This window comes from Tribolium castaneum, chromosome 9 (genome assembly GCF_031307605.1).
Source record: "Tribolium castaneum strain GA2 chromosome 9, icTriCast1.1, whole genome shotgun sequence".
Classification (NCBI taxonomy): Eukaryota; Metazoa; Arthropoda; class Insecta; order Coleoptera; family Tenebrionidae; genus Tribolium; species Tribolium castaneum.
Window position 1 is genome coordinate 13,013,505 of NC_087402.1, and position 21,840 is coordinate 13,035,344.

At 24.1% G+C, this 21,840-nt stretch overlaps 1 long non-coding RNA gene across 1 annotated transcript; it reads right to left on the reverse strand.

The window, feature by feature from the left end:
- Window positions 1-8,676: 8,676 nt before the first annotated feature.
- LOC135267131 (uncharacterized) lies at window positions 8,677-9,492 on the reverse strand. The gene is made up of 2 exons (XR_010335444.1): window positions 8,846-9,492; window positions 8,677-8,785 (listed from the first exon to the last, which is right to left on the reverse strand). It is a non-coding gene; the product is annotated as an uncharacterized LOC135267131 (long non-coding RNA).
- Between the last annotated feature and the right edge of the window lie 12,348 nt (window positions 9,493-21,840).

Here is a 21,840-nt window from a genome sequence, read left to right on the forward strand (position 1 = left end):
TAATGTAATTAGTATTTTGTGCTAGAATACAGCGTTTTTGTTTGATTTATTAACAATTTTGTCTATTTTAAGCAATGAAACGAATAGGATTAGCTGCCTTTATCCAAAGTGATACATAAATTGCTCTTTTATGCCAGATTAATACGTTTTTAGTCTGTTCGATGTATGTTTTCATGTTCAAAGCAAAAGATCGTCTAAAATAAGCCGTTTTTGATTGAGCTGATGAACAATTCAGACTGAGAGTCAACAAAAATAATTTGTTTTAATCCAAACTGATACTTTTTGACCCTATAAGAGTCCTATAAGAGTCCGAGATACGCCGTTCTCGTCAAGTCTATAACGTAATTCGTTTTTTTGTGTCAGAATACGACGTTTTCTGTCTGTTTAATATAAGTTTTTAATAATAATATAATAATAATAATAATAAAAATAATAATAATAATAATAATAATAGTAATAATAATAATAATAATAATAATAATAATAATAGTAATAAAAGTAAGCTTAGTTTTCTAAGCAAAAATGAAGCTTATTTTGTGTGTTATATGAGCGTTTTCTCATTTCTATGCAAGAACTCATCTGTGATCTGTATTTTTAGGCAAGAAATTGTCTAAAATTAATAACTCATTTTAAAACTGGTATAAAAACATTTACTATACAAAAGTTAATAATAATAATAATAATAATAATAGTAATAATAATAATAATAATAGTAATAATAATAATAATAATAATAATAATAATAATAATAATAATAATACTAATAATAATAATAATAATAATAATAATAATAATAATAATAGGAATAAAAGTAAGCTTAGTTTTCTAAGCAAAAATAAAGCTTATTTTGTGTGTTATATGAGCGTTTTCTCATTTCTATGCAAGAGATCATCTGTGATCTGTGTTTTTAGGCAAGAAATTGAATAAAATTAATAACTCATTTTAAAACTGGTATAAAAACATTTACTATACAAAAGTTAATAATAATAATAATAATAATAGTAATAAAAGAAATAATAATAATAATAATAATAATAATAATAATAATGATAATAATACATATAATAATGAATTTCTTTCTAAATTAAAGCTTAGTTTTTCTAAGCAAAAATGATGCTTATTTTGTGTTATCTGAGCGTTTTCTCATTTCTATGCAAGAGATCATCTGTGATCTGTGTTTTTAGGCAAGAAATTGTCTAAAATTAATAACTCATTTTAAAACTGGTATAAAAACATTTACTATACAAAAGTTAATATCGGTTTTTAATAATAATAATATTAATAATAATAATAATAATAATAATAATAATAATAATAATAATAATAATAATAATAATAATAATAATAATAATAATAATAATAGTAATAGTAACAAAAGTAATAATGATAATAATACTTTTAATAAGGAAAAATGGAGCTTATTTTGTGTGTTACATGAGCGTTTTCTCATTTCTATGCAAAAGATCATGTGTGATCTGTGTTTTTAGGCAATCTAAGCCATTTTATAGTTTTTAATATTTAACAAAAATTTGCTTTAAAATAAAATGTTTAAAAAACTCAAATTAAACTAAATTAATTGTGTCTAACACTTTAGTAGAGGAAAAAGGAGGAGACATAAAAGTCACTAAAGTCTTAGAGTTGTCTTTAGTCGTCATATTAATAACAATAACATTTATAATAACAATACTAGTAGTACTAAATTTGCTTATATGCAAGCGCTTAATTAAGGTAACAGTTTTTTTGTTATTTGCTTATATCTCGAAAACAGTTACTCCTATCAATTTTTACTTTTTCAACAAAATTAAAGGTGATAAAATTTCCTACAAAATAGTTATTTGCATTTTTCATGTAGGACTAACTATAAGCGAGATATAAGTTTGATAATAATTAATATTTAAAAAAAAAGTGTTTTAACAGAAAATGCCTTGTGATTTAAAATACAATAAAAACATTTACTATACAAAAGTTATAATCGGTTTTTAATAATAATAATAATAATAATAATAATAATAATAATAATAGTAATAAAAATAATAATAATAATAATAATAATAATAATAATAATAATAATAATAATAATAATACTTATAATAATGAATTTCTTTCTAAATTAAAGCTTAGTTTTTCTAAGGAAAAATGAAGCTTATTTTGTGTTATCTGAGCGTTTTCTCATTTCTATGCAAGAGATCATCTGTGATCTGTTTTTAGGCAAGAAATTGTCTAAAATTAAAAACTCATTTTAAAACTGGTATAAAAACATTTACTATACAAAAGTTATAGTCGGTTTTTAATAATAATAATATTAATAATTATTTTAATATTAATTTAGTTTAATTTCGGTTTTTCAAACATTTTATTTTATATCAAATTTTTGTTAAAGATTATTTATATCCAACTCTATAACTCGCTTATGGTTGGTCCTACAAAAAAAATGCAAAAAAACTATTTTGTAAAAAATTTTATCAGCTTTAATTTTGAAGGAAAGATAAAAATTGATAGGAGTAACTGTTTTCGAGATATAAGCAAAAAACCAAAGTGAAAACTGTAACAGTTACTAAACAAAAATGTAATTCAGTATTTAATGTTTGAGACGAAGACAAAAATGCAGCATTTACTGTCACCTCCTTTTTCTTCTAATTAAGTATTGGACCCAATAAATTAAGTGTATTTTAAATCACAAGACATTTTCTGTTAAAGCACATTTTTTTTAATTATTAATTATTTTCAAACTTATATCTTGCTCATGGTTAGTTCTACATGAAAAATGCAAATAACGATTTTGAAGGAAATTTTATCAGTTTTAATTTTGGTGAAAAGGTAAAAATTGATAGTAACTGTTTTCGAGATATAAGCAAACAACAAAAAAACTGTTACCTTAATTAAGCGCTTGCATATAAGCAAATTTAGTACTAATAGTATTGTTATTATTAATGTTATTGTTATTAATATGACGACTAAAGACGATTCTGAAGACTTTAGTGACTTTTATGTCTCCTCCTTTTTCCTCTACTAAAGTGTTAGACACAATTAATTTAGTTTAATTTCGGTTTTTCAAACATTTTATTTTAAAGCAAATTTTTGTTAAATATTAAAAACTATAAAATGGCTTAGATTGCCTAAAAACACAGATCACACATAATCTTTTGCATAGAAATGAGAAAACGCTCATGTAACACACAAAATAAGCTCCATTTTTCCTTATTAAAAGTATTATTATTATTATTGTTATTATTATTATTATTATTATTATTATTATTATTACTATTATTTTTATAATTATTATTACTATTATTATTATTATTATTATTATTATTATTATTATTAAAAACCGATTATAACTATTGTATAGTAAATTTTTTTATACCAGTTTTAAAATGAGTTATTAATTTTAGACAATTTCTAGCCTAAAAACACAGATCACAGATGATCTCTTGCATAGAAATGAGAAATCGCTCAGATAACACAAAATAAGCATCATTTTTGCTTAGAAAAACTAATCTTTAATTTAGAAAGAAATTCATTATTATAAGTATTATTATTATTATTATTATTATTATTATTATTATTATTATTATTATTATTATTATTATTATTATTATTATTACTATTATTATTATTATTATTATTATTATCATTATTATTATTATTATTATTATTATTATTAACTTTTGTATAGTAAATGTTTTTATACCAGTTTTAAAATGAGTTATTAATTTTATTCAATTTCTTGCCTAAAAACACAGATCACAGATGATCTCTTGCATAGAAATGAGAAAACGCTTATATAACACACAAAATAAGCTTCATTTTTGCTTAGAAAACTAAGCTTACTTTTATTACTATTATTATTATTATTACTATTATTATTATTATTATTATTATTATTATTATTATTATTATTAACTTTTGTATAGTAAATGTTTTTATACCAGTTTTAAAATGAGTTATTAATTTTAGACAATTTCTTGCCTAAAAACACAGATCACAGATGATTTCTTGCATAGAAATGAGAAAGCGCTCATATAACACACAAAATAAGCTTCATTTTTGCTTAGAAAACTAAGCTTACTTTTATTACTATTATTATTTTCATTATTATTATTAATAATATTATTATTATTACTATTATTATTATTATTATTATTATTATTATTATTATTGTTATTTTTATTATTATTAAAAACTTATATTAAACAGGCAGAAAACGTCGTATTCTGACACAAAAAAACGAATTACGTTATAGACTTGACGAGAACGGCGTATCTCGGACTCTTATAGGACTCTTATAGGGTCAAAAAGTATCAGTTTGGATTAAAACAAATTATTTTTGTTGAGTCTCAGTCTGAATTGTTTAACAGTTCAAACAAAAACGGCTTATTTTAGACAATCTTTTGCTTTGAACAAGAAAACTTACATCGAACAGACTAAAAACGTATTAATCTGGCATAAAAGAGCAATTTATGTATCACTTTGGATAAAGGCAGCTAATCCTATTCGTTTCATTGCTTAAAATAGACAAAATTGTTAATAAATCTAACAAAAACGCTGTATTCTAGCACAAAATACTAATTACATTATAGTTTCGACGAGAATAGCTTATTTGGAATGATTCTATGCTTCCAAACGAGTAAATTTTTTTTAAACAGATGCCAAACATCATGTTTTGTCCTATAAAGACATTTTATATTGCAGTTTGTATGAAAACAAAATATTTTCGTTGATTCTTTATTAGAAGCAGCAAACCTAACATTAAAGAATCTGAAAACTTTGTATTCGGACACAAACCACCGAATTTTGTATCAGTTTAGACTAAAACGGTTGATTTTCGACAATATTTTGCTTTGAACAAGAAATCTTATATCAAACTGACTAAAAACGTCTTATTTTAGCACAAAACAAAAGATTTGCGTTATAGTTTTAACGAGAGCTGTTAATTTCAAACGGTTCTATGCTTTGAAACGAGTAAACTTTTACTGTACAGAGGAAAAACATCTTATTTCGCCTTTTAAACGTCTTACTCTGGCTGAAAACTGCAAATTATATATTACTCTAGATAAAAGCAATTTATCCTGATTACTCCTTTACTTAGAATAGAGTAAACTTGTATAAAACTTAATGAAAACTTTAAATTTCGTCTCAAAGAAATAATTTACGTTATAGTTTTGACCAGCACTGTTTATTTCAAACGATTTTATGATTCGAAACTAATGAACTTTTATGGGGCAGATGCAAAACCACATATTACCATATAAAGCGTTGTTTTAAAGCAAATTATTACCTTTTGCAACAAGAAATTTCACGTCAAAGAAACTGAAAACATCGTATCCATGCACAAATATCGAATTACGTATCAATTTAGGCAAATACAGCTTATTTTAAACGATTCCTTGCTATAAACAAGAAAAATTTTATCAAACATATTGAAAATGTCTTATTCTCGAAAATAAGAGCAAATTATGTATCAGTTTTAACAAAAGCGGATTACTCTGTTTGATTCAATGCTTAGAGTAGCGTAAACTACTATAAAACGTAATGAAAACTCTATATTCAAGCTCAAAAGAACAAATTACGTTATAGTTTTGACAAAAAAAAATTATTTCGGACGACTACATACTTCGAAGTAAGCAAACTTTAATTGAACAAGTGCAAAAGCTAATACTTTGCTTTAAAATAACGATTTATGTGGTAATATGGTATTTTGCATCTGTCCTATAAAAGTTTACTCGTTTCGCTCCATTGAATCATTCGAAATAAATTATTTTGACACAACAACGAAAATAATTTTTTTGTTCAAACTGTAACATGTCGTTTTTATAAAACGAACTAAGACGTTTGGCATCTGTTTAGTGAAAGTTTTCTCGTTTGGGGGCATAAAATCGTTTGAAATTAACAGTTCTGGTCAAAACTATAATGTAAATTATTTCTTTGAGACGAAATTTAAAGTTTTCATTAAGTTTTATACAAGTTAACTCTATTCTAAGTAAAGGAGTAATCAGGATAAATTGCTTTTATCTAGAGTAATATATAATTTGCAGTTTTCAGCCAGAATAAGACGTTTTTAATCTTTTTAATGTAAGTTTTTGTATTCAAAACAAAGGATCGTCTAAAGTAAGCAGTTTTTGTCCAGACTGAAACGTAATTCGAATTTCTGTGCCTGAATAAGGGGTTTTCAGTTACTTTGATGTAAGGTTTCATGTTTGTAACAATGAATTAACGAAAATAATTGGTTTTTATCCAAACTGTGGCATGAATCGTTTTTAAAAGGCGAAATAAGATGTTTATCCTCTGTACAGTGAAAGTTTACTCGTTTCAAAGCATAGAACCGTTTGAAATTAACAGCTCTCGTTAAGACTATAACGCAAATCTTTTGTTTTGTGCTAAAATAAGACGTTTTTAGTCAGTTTGATATAAGTTTTCTTGTTCAAAGCAAAATATTGTCGAAAATCAACCGTTTTTGTCTAAACTGATACAAAATTCGGTGGTTTGTGTCCGAATACAAAGTTTTCAGATTCTTTAATGTTAGGTTTGCTGCTTCTAACAAAGAATCAACGAAAATATTTTGTTTTAATACATACTGCAATATAAAATGTCTTTATAGGACAAAACATGATGTTTGGCATCTGTTTAATAAAAATTTACTCGTTTGGAAGCATAGAATCATTCCAAATAAGCTATTCTCGTCGAAACTATAATGTAATTAGTATTTTGTGCTAGAATACAGCGTTTTTGTTAGATTTATTAACAATTTTGTCTATTTTAAGCAATAAAACGAATAGGATTAGCTGCCTTTATCCAAAGTGATACATAAATTGCTCTTTTATGCCAGATTAATACGTTTTCAATCTGTTCGATGTAAGTTTTCTTGTTCAAAGCAAAAGATCGTCTAAAATAAGCCGTTTTTGTTTGAACTGATAAACAATTCAGACTGAGACTCAACAAAAATAATTTGTTTTGATCCAAACTGATACTTTTTGACCCTATAAGAGTCCTATAAGAGTCCGAGATTCGCCGTTCTCGTCAAGTCTATAACGTAATTCGTTTTTTTGTGTCAGAATACGACGTTTTCTGTCTGTTTAATATAAGTTTTTAATAATAATAATAATAATAACAATAATAATAATAATAATAATAATAATAAAAATAATAGTAATAATAATAATAATAATAATAATAATAATAATAATAATGAAAATAATAATAGTAATAAAAGTAAGCTTAGTTTTCTAAGCAAAAATTAAGCTTATTTTGTGTGTTACATGAGCGTTTTCTCATTTCTATGCAAGAAATCATCTGTGATCTGTGTTTTTAGGCAAGAAATTGTGTAAAATTAATAACTTATTTTAAAACTGGTATAAAAACATTTACTATACAAAAGTTAAAAATAATAATAATAATAATAATAATAAAAATAATAATAATAATAATAATAATAATAATAATAATAATAATGATAATAATACTTATAATAATGAATTTCTTTCTAAATTAAAGCTTAGTTTTTCTAAGCAAAAATGATGCTTATTTTGTGTTATCTGAGCGTTTTCTCATTTCTATGCAAGAGATCATCTATGATCTGTGTTTTTAGGCAAGAAATTGTCTAAAATTAATAACTCATTTTAAAACTGGTATAAAAACATTTACTATACAAAAGTTATAATCGGTTTTCAATAATAATAATATTGATAATAATAATAATAATAATAATAATAGTAATAATAATTATAATAATAATTATAATAATAATAATAATAATAATAATAATAATAATAATAGTAATAGTAACATAAGTAATAATAATAATAATACTTTTAATAAGAAAAAATGGAGCATATTTTGTGTGTTACATGTACATGTACATGTACATGTACCGAAATTAAACTAAATTAAGACTAACACTTTAGTAGAGAAAAGAGGAGAAGACATAAAAGTCACCAAAGTCTTGAGAGTCGTTTTTAGTCGTCATATTAATAACAATAACATTAATATTAATAATACTAATATTATTAAATTTGCTTATATGCAAGCGCTTAAATAAGGTAACAGTTTTTTGGTTTCTTGCTTATATCTCGAAAACAGTTACTCCTATCAATTTTTATCTTTTTACTAAAATTAAAGCTGATAAAATTTCCTACAAAATAGTAATTTGCATTTTTCATGTAGGACTAACCATAAGCGAGATATAAGTTTGAAAATAATTAATATTTAAAAAAAAGTGCTTTAACAAAAAATGTCTTGTGATTTAAAATACACTTAATTTAATGGGTCCAATACTTTATTAGAAAAAAAAGGAGGAGACATAGAAGTGACTAAAGTCTTCAGAGTCGATTTTAAATGCTGCATTTTCGTCTTTGTCTCAAACATTGAAAACTGAATTACATTTTTGTTCAGTAACAGTTACAGTTTTCTTATTGGTTTTTTGCTTATATCTCGAAAACAGTTACTTCTATCAATTTTTAACTTTCTTTCAAAATTAAAGCTGATAAAAGTTTCTACAAAATAGTTATTTGCATTTTTTTTGTAGGACCAACCATAAGCGAGTTATAGAGTTGGATATAAATAATCTTTAACAAAAATTTGCTTTAAAATAAAATGTTTGAAAAACCGAAATTAAACTAAATTAATTGTCGAATTCCTTGGGGAAGTTGAGGGAGTTGACCATCTCAAAGTTAGGTTAAATTTTTCAAATTGAATAAATGGATAACTTAAAGTCGAAGACTAACCAAAGTGGAAATAAAAAGAAGGAATTGGACTAGTTTCGGTATTTATTTATACCATCATCAGCAGTCTATACATGAAAAAAGAGGGTTGTTGTATAACTAATATTGTGGTTGATAAGAGTACTCACCAAAACATTTTAAAAAACACAGGATAAAACTACGTAAGAATTTACATTTACGTGTTTTTTAAGAACAAAACAATAAAAAAGTTACAAATTATTAAAATTTTTCAAAAAGAAGGAAGGTTACATCTTGTCGAGTTGAAAAGTGAAATGTAAAAGGAACTACAAAATGAATGACTTAAAAAATTGTACAATGAAACTCCGCCCTCTAACGGAGAAAGTAGAAGGTTAAAAGAGGGATCTGTAAAATATCAAAATTTAGAAAAACAATTTTGCAAAACTAGAATAATTATAACGAGATTTGGAACATGTTGAAAAGTAGATTGTCGAGTTATGATATATTGAAGAAATTATTTAATAAGGGTTTGTTAAAATTGGTTTGTTCATTCACGCAAGTGGAGTTGTGAAGAGAAAGATGTTTGTAAATTTCCAATATTTCTAGATTGTTGAGTTTGCGGCTTTTGTTGCATATGTGTAAAACTTCAAAGTTGTTAAAATTGCAAAAATGTTGGTTATTTAATAGATGGTCCGAAAATTCAGATTTTGTTTTAAAGGGTGGGTTCGTTTTTTCTCGAATTTCTTTCACCATGTATCCTTTATGTTCTAGGACCCTGGTAATGATCTTTCTACCTGTCTGGCCTATATAGAAAGCGTTACAGTTTTCACAAGTTAATTTATAGACTCCTGAGTAGTTACCTATGTTTATTTTGTCTTTGTTTTTTACCAGAGAGGAAGAAAGGTCGTTGCCTAACTTTGGTTAGGCTTCGACTTTAAGTTATCCATTTATTTAATTTAAATTAATTGTGTCTAACACTTTAGTAGAGGAAAAAGAAGAAGACATAAAAGTCACCAAAGTCTTCAGAGTTGTTTTTAGTACTAAATTTGCTTATATGCAAGCCCTTAATTAAGGTAACAGTTTTTTGGTTTCTTGCTTATATCTCGAAAACAGTTACTCCTATCAATTTTTATCTTTTCACTAAAATTAAAGCTGAATTTCTTACAACATAGTTATTTGCATTTTTCATGTAGGACTAACCATAAGCGAGATATAAGTTTGAAAATAATTAATATTTAAAAAAAAATGTGCTTTAACAGAAAATGTCTTGTGATTTAAAATACACTTAATTTATTGGGTCCAATACTTTATTAGAAGAAAAAGGAGGTGACAGAAACTTCACTGAAGTTTTTAGAGTCGTTTGTAAATGATGCATTTTCGTCTTCGTTTCAAACATTGAAAACTGAATTACATTTTTGATCAGTAACTGTAACAGTTTTCACTTTGGTTTTTTGCTTATATCTCGAAAACATTTACTCTTATAAATTTTTATCTTTCTTTCAAAATTAAAGCTGATAAAATTTTCTACAAAATAGTTAAATGCATTTCTTTTGTAGGACCTACCGTAAGCGAGTTAAAGAGTTAGATATAAGTAATCTTTAACAAAAATTTGCTTTAAAATTAAATGTTTGAAAAACTGAAATTAAACTAAATTAATTGTGTCTAACACTTCAGTAGAGGAAAAAGGAAAAGACATAAAAGTCACTAAAGGTTTCAGAGTCGTCTTTAGTCGTCATATTAATAACAATAACATTAATAATAATAATACTAATAGTACTATATTTGCTTTTATGCAAGCGCTTAATTAAGGTAACAGTTTTTTGGTTTCTTGCTTATACCTCGAAAACAGTTACTCCTATCAATTTTTATCTTTTCACTAAAATTAAAGCTGATAAAATTTCCTACAAAATAGTTATTTGCATTTTTCATGTAGGACTAACCATAAGCGAGATATAAGTTTGATAATAATTAATATTTAAAAAAGTGCTTTAACAGAAAATGCCTTGTGATTTAAAATACAATAAAAACATTTACTATACAAAAGTTATAATCGGTTTTTATAATAATAATAATAATAATAATAATAATAATAATAATAATAGTAATGAAAGTAATAATAATAATAATAATAATAATAATAATAATAATAATAATAATAATACTTATAATAATGAATTTCTTTCTAAATTAAAGCTTAGTTTTTCTAAGGAAAAATGAAGTTTATTTTGTGTTATCTGAGCGTTTTCTCATTTCTATGCAAGATATCATCTGTGATCTGTGTTTTTAGGCAAGAAATTGTCTAAACTTAAAAACTCATTTTAAAACTGGTATAAAAACATTTACTATACAAAAGTTATAGTCGGTTTTTAATAATAATAATATTAATAATTATTTTAATATTAATTTAGTTTAATTTCGGTTTTTCAAACATTTTATTTTATATCAAATTTTTGTTAAAGATTATTTATATCCAACTCTATAACTCGCTTATGGTTGGTCCTACAAAAAAAATGCAAAAAACTATTTTGTAAAAAATTTTATCAGCTTTAATTTTGAAGGAAAGATAAAAATTGATAGGAGTAACTGTTTTCGAGATATAAGCAAAAAACCAAAGTGAAAACTGTATCAGTTACTAAACAAAAATGTAATTCAGTATTTAATGTTTAAGACGAAGACGAAAATGCAGCATTTACTGTCACCTCCTTTTTCTTCTAATTAAGTATTGGACCCAATAAATTAAGTGTATTTTAAATCACAAGACATTTTCTGTTAAAGCACTTTTTTTTTAAATATTAGTTATTTTCAAACTTATATCTCGCTTATGGTTAGTCCTACATGAAAAATGCAAATTACTATTTTGTAGGAAATTTTATCAGCTTTAATTTTAGTAAAAAGATAAAAATTGATAGGAGTAACTGTTTTCGAGATGTAAGCAAGAAACCAAAAAATTGTTACCTTAATTAAGCGCTTGCATATAAGCAAATTTAGTACTAAAAACGACTCTGAAGACTGGTGACTTTTATGTCTTCTCCTTTTTCCTATACTAAAGTGTTAGACTCAATTAATTTAGTTTAATTTCGGTTTTTCAAACATTTTATTTTAAAGCAAATTTTTGTTAAAGATTATTTATATCCAACTCTATAACTCGCTTATGGTTGGTCTTACAAAAGAAATACAAATAACTATTTTGTAGGAAATTTTATCAGCTTTAATTTTGAAAGAAAGATGAAAATTGATAGTAGTAATTGTTTTCAAGATATAAGCAAAAAACCAAGGTGAAAACTGTTACAGTTACTGAAAAAAATGTAATTCAGTTTTCAATGTTTGAGACGAAGACGAAATGCAGCATTTTAAAACGACTCTGAAGACTTCAGCAACTTTTATGTCACCTCCTTTTTCTTCTAATAAAGTATTAGACCCAATAAATTAAGTGTATTTTAAATCACAAGACATTTTCTGTTAAAGCACTTTTTTTTTAAATATTAATAATTTTTAAACTTATATCTCGCTTATGGTTAGTCCTACATGAAAAATGCAAATAACTATTTTGTAGGAAATTTTATCAGCTTTAATTTTAGTAAAAAGATGAAAATTGATATAAGTAACTGTTTTCGAGATATAAGCAAGAAACCAAAAAACTGTTACCTTAATTAAGCGCATGCATATAAGCAAATTTAGTACTAAAAACAACTCTGAAGATTTTGGTGACTTTTATGTCTTCTCCTTTTTCCTCTACTAAAGTGTTAGACCCAATTTATTTAGTTTAATATCGGTATTTCAAACATTTTATTTTAAAGCAAATTTTTGTTAAAGATTATTTATATCCAACTCTATAACTCGCTTATGCTTGGTCCTACAAGAAAAATGCAAATAACTATTTTGTAGGAAGTTTTATCAGCTTTAATTTTAGTAAAAAGATAAAAATTGATAGGAGTAACTGTTTTCGAGATATAAGCAAGAAACCAAAAAACTGTTACCTTAATTAAGCGTTTGCATATAAGCAAATTTAGTACTATTAGTATTATTATTATTAATGTTATTGTTATTAATATGACGACTAAAGACGACTCTGAAACATTTAGTGACTTTTATGTCTTCTCCTTTTTCCTCTACTAAAGTGTTCGACACAATTAATTTAGTTTAATTCCGGTTTTTCAAGCATTTTATTTTAAAGCAAATTTTTGTTAAATATTATTTATATCCAACTCTATAACTCGTTTATGCTTGGTCCTACAAGAAAAATGTAAATAACTATTTTGTTGGAAATTTTATCAGCTTTAATTTTGGAAGAAAGATAAAATTTGATAAGAGTAACTGTTTTCGAGGTATAAGCAAAAAACCAATAAAAAAACTGTAACTGTTACTGAACAAAAATGTAATTCAGTTTTCAATGTTTGAGACGAAGACGAAAATGCAGCATTTAAAAACGACTCTGAAGACTTCAGTGACTTTTATGTCACCATCTTTTTCTTCTAATAAAGTATTGGACCCATTAAATTAAGTGTATTTTAATTCACCAGACATTTTCTGTGAAAGCACATTTTTTTAAATATTAATTATTTTCAAACTTATATCTCGCTTATGGTTAGTCCTACATGAAAAATGCAAATAAACATTTTGTAGGAAATTTTATCAGCTTAAATTTTAGTAAAAAGATAAAAATTGATAGGAGTAACTGTTTTCGAGATATAAGCAAGAAACCAAAAAACTGTTACCTTAATTAAGCGTTTGCATATAAGCATATTTAGTACTATTAGTATTATTATTATTGTTATTGTTATTAATATGAGGATTAAAAACGACTCTGAAGACTTTGGTAACTTTTACGTCTCCTCCTTTTTCCTCTACTAAAGTGTTAGACCCAATTAATTTAGTTTAATTTCGGTTTTTCAAACATTTTATTTTAAAGCAAATTTTTGTTAAAGATTATTTATATCCAACTCTATAACACGCTTATGGTTGGTTCTACAAAAAAAATGCTAAAAACCATTTTGTAGGAAATTTTACCAGCTTTAATTTTGAAAGAAAGATAAAAATTTATAGGAGTAACTGTTTTCGAGATATAAGCAAAAAACCAAAATGAAAACTGTAACAGTTACTGAACAAAAATGTAATTCAGTTTTCAATGTTTGAGACGAAGACGAAAATGCAGCATTTAAAAACGACTCTGAAGACTTCAGTGACTTTTAAGTCACCTCCTTTTTCTTCTAATAAAGTATTGGACCCAATAAATTAAGTGTATTTGAAATCACAAGGCATTTTCTGTTAAAGCACTTTTCTTTTAAATATTAATTATTTTCAAACTTATATCTCGCTTATGGTTAGTCCTACATGAAAAATGCAAATAACTGTTTTGTAGGAAATTTTATCAGCTTTAATTTTAGTAAAAAGATAAAAATTGATAGAATTAACTGTTTTCGCGATATAAGCAAGAAACCAAAAAACTGTTACCTTAGTAAAGCGCTTGCATATAAGCAAATTTAGTACTACTAGTATTGTTATTATAAATGTTATTGTTATTAATATGACGACTAAAGACAACTCTAAGACTTTAGTGACTTTTATGTCTCCTCCTTTTTCCTCTATTAAAGTGTTAGACACAATTAATTTAGTTTAATTTCAGTTTTTCAAACATTTTATTTTAAAGCAAATTTTTGTTAAATATTAAAAACTATAAAATGGCTTAGATTGCCTAAAAACACAGATCACACATGATCTTTTGCATAGAAATGAGAGAACGCTCATGTAACACACAAAATAAGCTCCATTTTTCCTTATTAAAAGTATTATTATTATTATTACTTTTGTTACTACTACTATTATTATTATTATTATTATTATCATTATTACTATTATTATTCTTATTATTGTTATTATTATTATTATTATTATTATTATTATTATTAATATTATTATTATTATTAACTTTTGTATAGTAAATGTTTTTATACCAGTTTTAAAATGAGTTATTAATTTTAGCCAATTTCTTGCCGAAAAACTATCAAATAGCTTAGATTGCCTAAAAACACAGATCACACATGATCTTTTGCATAGAAATGAGAAAAGCTCATATAACACAAAATAAGCTTCATTTTTGCTTAGAAAACTAAGCTTACTTTTATTACTACTATTATTATTATTTTTATTATTATTATTATTATTACTATTATTTTTATTATTGTTATTACTATTATTATTATTTTTATTATTATTATTATTAATATTATTATTATTAAAAACCGATTATAACTTTTGTATAGTAAATGTTTTTATACCAGTTTTAAAATGAGTTATTAATTTTAGACAATTTCTTGCCTAAAAACACAGATCACAGATGATCTCTTGCATAGAAATGAGAAAACGCTCAGATAACACAAAATAAGCATCATTTTTGCTTAGAAAAACTAAGCTTTAATTTAGAAAGAAATTCATTATTATAAGTATTATTATTATTATTATTATTATTATTATTATTTTTTTTTTTTTTATTACTATTATTATTATTATTATTATTATTATTATTATTATTAACTTTTGTATAGTAAATGTTTTTATACCAGTTTTAAAATGAGTTATTCATTTTATTCAATTTCTTGCCTAAAAACACAGATCACAGATGATCTCTTGCATAGAAATGAGAAAACGCTCATATAACACACAAAATAAGCTTCATTTTTGCTTAGAAAACTAAGCTTACTTTTATTACTATTATTATTATTATTATTATTATTACTATTATTATTATTATTATTATTATTAACTTTTGTATAGTAAATGTTTTTATACCAGTTTTAAAATGAGTTTTTAATTTTAGACAATTTCTTGCCTAAAAACACAGATCACAGATGATCTCTTGCATAGAAATGAGAAAACGCTCAGATAACACAAAATAAGCATCATTTTGGCTTAGAAAAACTATGCTTTAATTCAGAAAGAAATTCATTATTATAAGTATTATTATCATTATTATTATTATTATTATTATTATTATTATTATTATTATTATTATTATTATTATTATTATTATTATTATTATTATTATTATTAACTTTTGTATAGTAAATGTTTTTATACCAGTTTTAAAATGAGTTATTAATTTTATTCAATTTCTTGCCTAAAAACACAGATCACAGATGATCTCTTGCATAGAAATGAGAAAACGCTCATATAACACACAAAATAAGCTTCATTTTTGCTTAGAAAACTAAGCTTACTTTTATTACTATTATTATTATTTTCATTATTTTTATTATTATTACTATTATTATTATTATTATTACTAATATTATTATTATTATTAACTTTTGTATAGTAAATGTTTTTATACCAGTTTTAAAATGAGTTATTAAATTTAGACAATTTCTTGCCCAAAAACACAGATCACAGATGATTTCTTGCATAGAAATGAGAAAACACTCATATAACACACAAAATAAGCTTTATTTTTGCTTAGAAAACTAAGCTTACTTTTATTACTATTATTATTATTATTATTATTGTTATTATTATTATTATTATTATTATTATTATTATTATTATTGTTATTATTATTATTATTTTTATTATTATTATTATTGTTATTATTATTATTATTATAATTATTATTATTAAAAACCGATTATAACTTTTGTATAGTATTGTTTTTTAAACCAGTTTTAAAATGAATGAATTAATTTTAGCCAATTTCTTGCCTAAAAACTATAAAATGGCTTAGATTGCCTAAAAACACAGATCACACATCTTTTGCATAGAAATGAGAAAACGCTCATATAACACAAAATAAGCTTCATTTTTGCTTAGAAAACTAAGCTTACTTTTATTACTACTATTATTATTATTATTATTATTATTATTATTATTATTATTATTATTACTATTATTTTTATTATTATTATTACTATTATTATTATTATTATTAATATTATTATTATTAAAAACCGTTTATAACTTTTATATTGTAAATGTTTTTATACCAGTTTTAAAATGAGTTATTAATTTTAGACAATTTCTTGTCTAAAAACGCAGATCACAGATGATCTCTTGCATAGAAATGCTAAGCTTTTATTTAGAAAAAAATTCATTATTATAAGTACTATTATCATTATTATTATTATTATTATTGTTATTATTTCTTTTATTACTATTAATATTATTATTATTATTATTATTATTATTATTAACTTTTGTATAGTAAATGTTTTTATACCAGTTTTAAAATGAGTTATTAATTTTATTCAATTTCTTGCCTAAAAACACAGATCACAGATGATCTCTTGCATGGAAATGAGAAAACGCTCATAGGTTTCAGAGTCGTTTTTAGTCGTCATATTAATAACAATAACATTAATAATAATAATACTAATAGTACTAAATTTGCTTATATGCAAACGCTTAATTAAGGTAACAGTGTTTTGGTTTCTTGCTTATATCTCGAAAACAGTTACTCCTATCAATTTTTATCTTTTTACTAAAATTAAAGCTGACAAAATTTCCTACAAAATAGTTATTTGCATTTTTTTTGTAAGACCAACCATAAGCGAGTTATAGAGTTGGATATAAATAATCTTCAACAAAAATTTGCTTTAAAATAAAATGTTTGAAAAACCGAAATTAAACTAAATTAATTGAGTCTAACACTTTAGTATAGGAAAAAGGAGAAGACATAAAAGTCACCAAAGTCTTTAAAGTCTTTTTTAGTCGTCATTTTAATAACAATAACATTAATAATAATAATACTAATAGTACTAAATTTGCTTATATGCAAGCGCTTTATTAAGGTAACAGTTTTTTGGTTTTTTGCTTATATCTCGAAAACAGTTACTCCTATCAATTTTTATCTTTTTACTAAAATTAAAGCTGATAAAATTTCCTACAAAATAGTTATTTGCATTTTTTTTGTAGGACCAAGCATAAGGGAGTTATAGAGATGGATATAAATAATATTTAACAAAAATTTGCTTTAAAATAAAATGTTTGAAATACTGAAATTAAACTAAATTAATTGTGTCTAACACTTTAGTAGAGGAAAAAGAAAAAGACATAAAAGTCACTAAAGGTTTTAGAGTCGTCTTTAGTCGTCATATTAATAACAATAACATTAATAATAATAATACTAATAGTACTAAATTTGCTTATATGCAAGCGCTTAATTAAGGTAACAGTTTCTTGCTTATATCTCGAAAACAGTTACTCCTATCAATTTTTATCTTTTTACTAAAATTAAAGCTTATAAAATTTCCTACAAAATAGTTATTTGCATTTTTTTATGTAGAACTAACCATAAGCGAGATATAAGTTTGAAAATAATTAATATTTAAAGAAAAAGTGCTTTAACAGAAAATGTCTTGTGATTTAAAATACACTTAATTTAATGGGTCCAATACTTTATTAGAAGAAAAAGGAGGTGACATAAAAGTCACCAAAGTTTTCAGAGTTGTTTTTAGTACTAAATTTGCTTATATGTAAGCCCTTAATTAAGGTAACAGTTTTTTGGTTTCTTGCTTATATCTCGAAAACAGTTACTCCTATCAATTTTTATCTTTTCACTAAAATTAAAGCTGATAAAATTTCCTACAAAATAGTTATTTGCATTTTTTATGTAGGACTAACCATAAGCGAGATATAAGTTTGTAAATAATTAATATTTAAAAAAAAATTGCTTTAACAGAAAATGTCTTGTGATTTAAAATACACTTAATTTATTGGGTCCAATACTTTATTAGAAGAAAAAGAAGGTGACATAAAAGTCACTGAAGTTTTCAGAGTTGTTTTTAAATGCTGCATTTTCGTCTTAGTCTCAAATATTGAAAACTGAATTACATTTTTGTTCAGTAACACTTACAGTTTTCTTATTGGTTTTTTGCTTATATCTCGAAACCAGTTACTCCTATCAATTTTTACCTTTTTTTCAAAATTAAAGCTGATACAATTTCCTACAAAATAGTTAATTGCATTTTTTTTGTAAGACCAACCATAAGCGAGTTATAGAGTTGGATATAAATAATCTTTAACAAAAATTTGCTTTAAAATAAAATGTTTGATAATCCGAAATTAAACTAAATTAATTAAGACTAACACATTAGTAAAGGAAAAAGGAGAAGACATCAAAGTCACCAAAATCTTGAGAGTCGTTTTTAGTCGTCATATTAATAACAATAACATTAATAATAATAATACTAATATTACTAAATTTGCTTATATGCAAGCGCTTAATTAAGGCAACAGTTTCTTGCTTATATCTCGAAAACAGTTACTCCTATCAATTTTTATCTTTTTACAAAAATTAAAGCTGATAAAATTTCCTACAAAATAGTTATTTGCATTTTTTATGTAAAACTAACCATAAGCGAGATATAAGTTTGAAAATAATTAATATTTAAAGAAAAAGTGCTTTAACAGAAAATGTCTTGTGATTTAAAATACACTTAATTTAATGGGTTCAATACTTTATTAGAAGAAAAAGGAGGTGACATAAAAGTCACCAAAGTCTTCAGAGTGGTTTATAGTACTAAATTTGCTTATATGTAAGCCCTTAATTAAGGTAACAGTTTTTTGGTTTCTTGCTTATATCTCGAAAACAGTTACTCCTATCAATTTTTATCTTTTCACTAAAATTAAAGCTGATAAAATTTCCTACAAAATACTTATTTGCATTTTTCATGTAGGACTAACCATAAGCGAGATATAAGTTTGAAAATAATTAATATTTAAAAAAAAAGTGTTTTAACAGAAAATGTCTTGGGATTTAAAATACACTTAATTTATTGGGTCCAATAGTTTATTAGAAGAAAAAGGAGGTGACATAAAAGTCACTGAAGTCTTCAGAGTCGATTTTAAATGCTGCATTTTCGTCTTCGTCTCAAACATTGAAAACTGAATTACATTTTTGTTCAGTAACAGTTACAGTTTTCTTATTGGTTTTTTGCTTATATCTCGAAAACTGTTACTCCTATCAATTTTTATCTTTATTTCAAAATTAAAGCTGATAAAATTTCCTACAAAATCGTTATTTGCATTTTTCTTGTAGGACCAACCATAAGCGAGTTATAGAGTTGGATATAAATAATATTTAACAAAAATTTGCTTTAAAATAAAATGTTTGAAAAACTGAAATTAAACTAATTTAATTGTGTCTAACACTTTAGTAGAGGAAAAAGAAAAAGACATAAAAGTCACTAAAGGTTTCAGAGTCGTCTTTAGTCGTCATATTATTAACAATAACATTAATAATAATAATACTATTAGTACTAAATTAGCTTATATGCAAACGCTTAATTAAGGTAACAGTTTTTTGGTTTCTTGCTTATATCTCGAAAACAGTTACTCCTATCAATTTTTATCTTTTTTTATTTTTATATCAAATTTTTGTTCAAGATTATTTATATCCAACTCTATAACTCGCTTATAGTTGGTCCTACAAAAAAATGCAAAAAACTATTTTGTATAAAATTTTATCAGCTTTAATTTTGAAGGAAAGATAAAAATTGATAGGAGTAACTATTTTCGAGATATAAGCAAAAAACCAAAGTGAAAACTGTAACAGTTACTAAACAAAAATGTAATTCAGTATTTAATGTTTGAGACGAAGACGAAAATGTAGCATTTACTGTCACCTCCTTTTTCTTCTAATTAAGTATTGGACCCAATAAATTAAGTGTATTTTAAATCACAAGACATTTTCTGTTAAAGCACATTTTTTTTAATTATTAATTATTTTCAAACTTATATCTTGCTTATGGTTAGTTCTACATGAAAAATGCAAATAACGACTTTGAAGGAAATTTTATCAGCTTTAATTTTGGTGAAAAGGTAAAAACTGATAGGAGTAACTGTTTTCGAGATATAAGCAAACAACAAAAAAACTGTTACCTTAATTAAGCGCTTGCATATAAGCAAATTTAGTACTAATAGTATTGTTATTATTAATGTTATTGTTATTAATATGACGACTAAAGACGATTCTGAAGAGTTTAGTGACTTTTATGTCTCCTCCTTTTTCCTCTACTAAAGTGTTAGACACAATTAATTTAGTTTAATTTCGGTTTTTCAAACATTCTACTTTAAAGCAAATTTTTGTTTAATATTATTTATATCCAACTCTATAACTTGCTTATGCTTGGTCCTACAAGAAAAATGTAAATAACTATTTTGGTGTTTTTGAGATATAAGCAAAAAACCAAAGTGAAAACTGTTACAGTTACTTAACAAAAATGTAATTCAGTTTTCAATGTTTGAGACGAAGACGAAAATGCAGCATTTAAAAACGACTCTGAAGACTTCAGTGACTTTTATGTCACCTCCTTTTTCTTCTAATAAAGTATTGGACCCAATAAATTAAGTGTATTTTAAATCACAAGACATTTTCTGTTAAAGCACTTTTTTTAAATATTAATTATTTTCAAACTTATATCTCGCTTATGGTTAGTCCTACATAAAAAATGCAAATAAATATTTTGTAGGAAATTTTATCAGCTTTAATTTTAGTAAAAAGATAACAATTGATAGGAGTAACTGATTTTGAGATATAAGCAAGAAACTGTTACCTTAATTAACCGCTTGCATATAAGCAAATTTAGTAATATTAGTATTATTATTATTAATGTTATTGTTATTAATATGACGACTAAAAACGACTCTCAAGACTTTGGTGACTTTTATGTCTTCTCTTTTTTCCTCTACTAAAGTGTTAGTCTTAATTAATTTAGTTTAATTTCGGTTTTTCAAACATTTTATTTATTTTTATTTTTATAGGAGTAACTGTTTTCGAGATATAAGCAAAAAACCAATAAGAAAACTGTAACTGTTACTGAACAAAAATGTAATTCAGTTTTCAATGTTTGAGACAAAGACAAAAATGCAGCATTTAAAATCGACTCTGAAGACTTTAGTGACTGTTATGCCTCCTCCTTTTTCTTCTAATAAAGTATTGGACCCATTAAATTAAGTGTATTTTAAATCACAAGACATTTTCTGTTAAAGCACTTTTTTTTTTAATATTAATTATTTTCAAACTTATATCTCGCTTATGGTTAGTCCTACATGAAAAATGCAAATTACTATTTTGTACAAAATTTTATCAGCTTGCTTTAATTTTAGTAAAAATTTAAAAATTGATAGGAGTAACTGTTTTCGAGATATAAGCAAGAAACCAAAAAACTGTTACCTT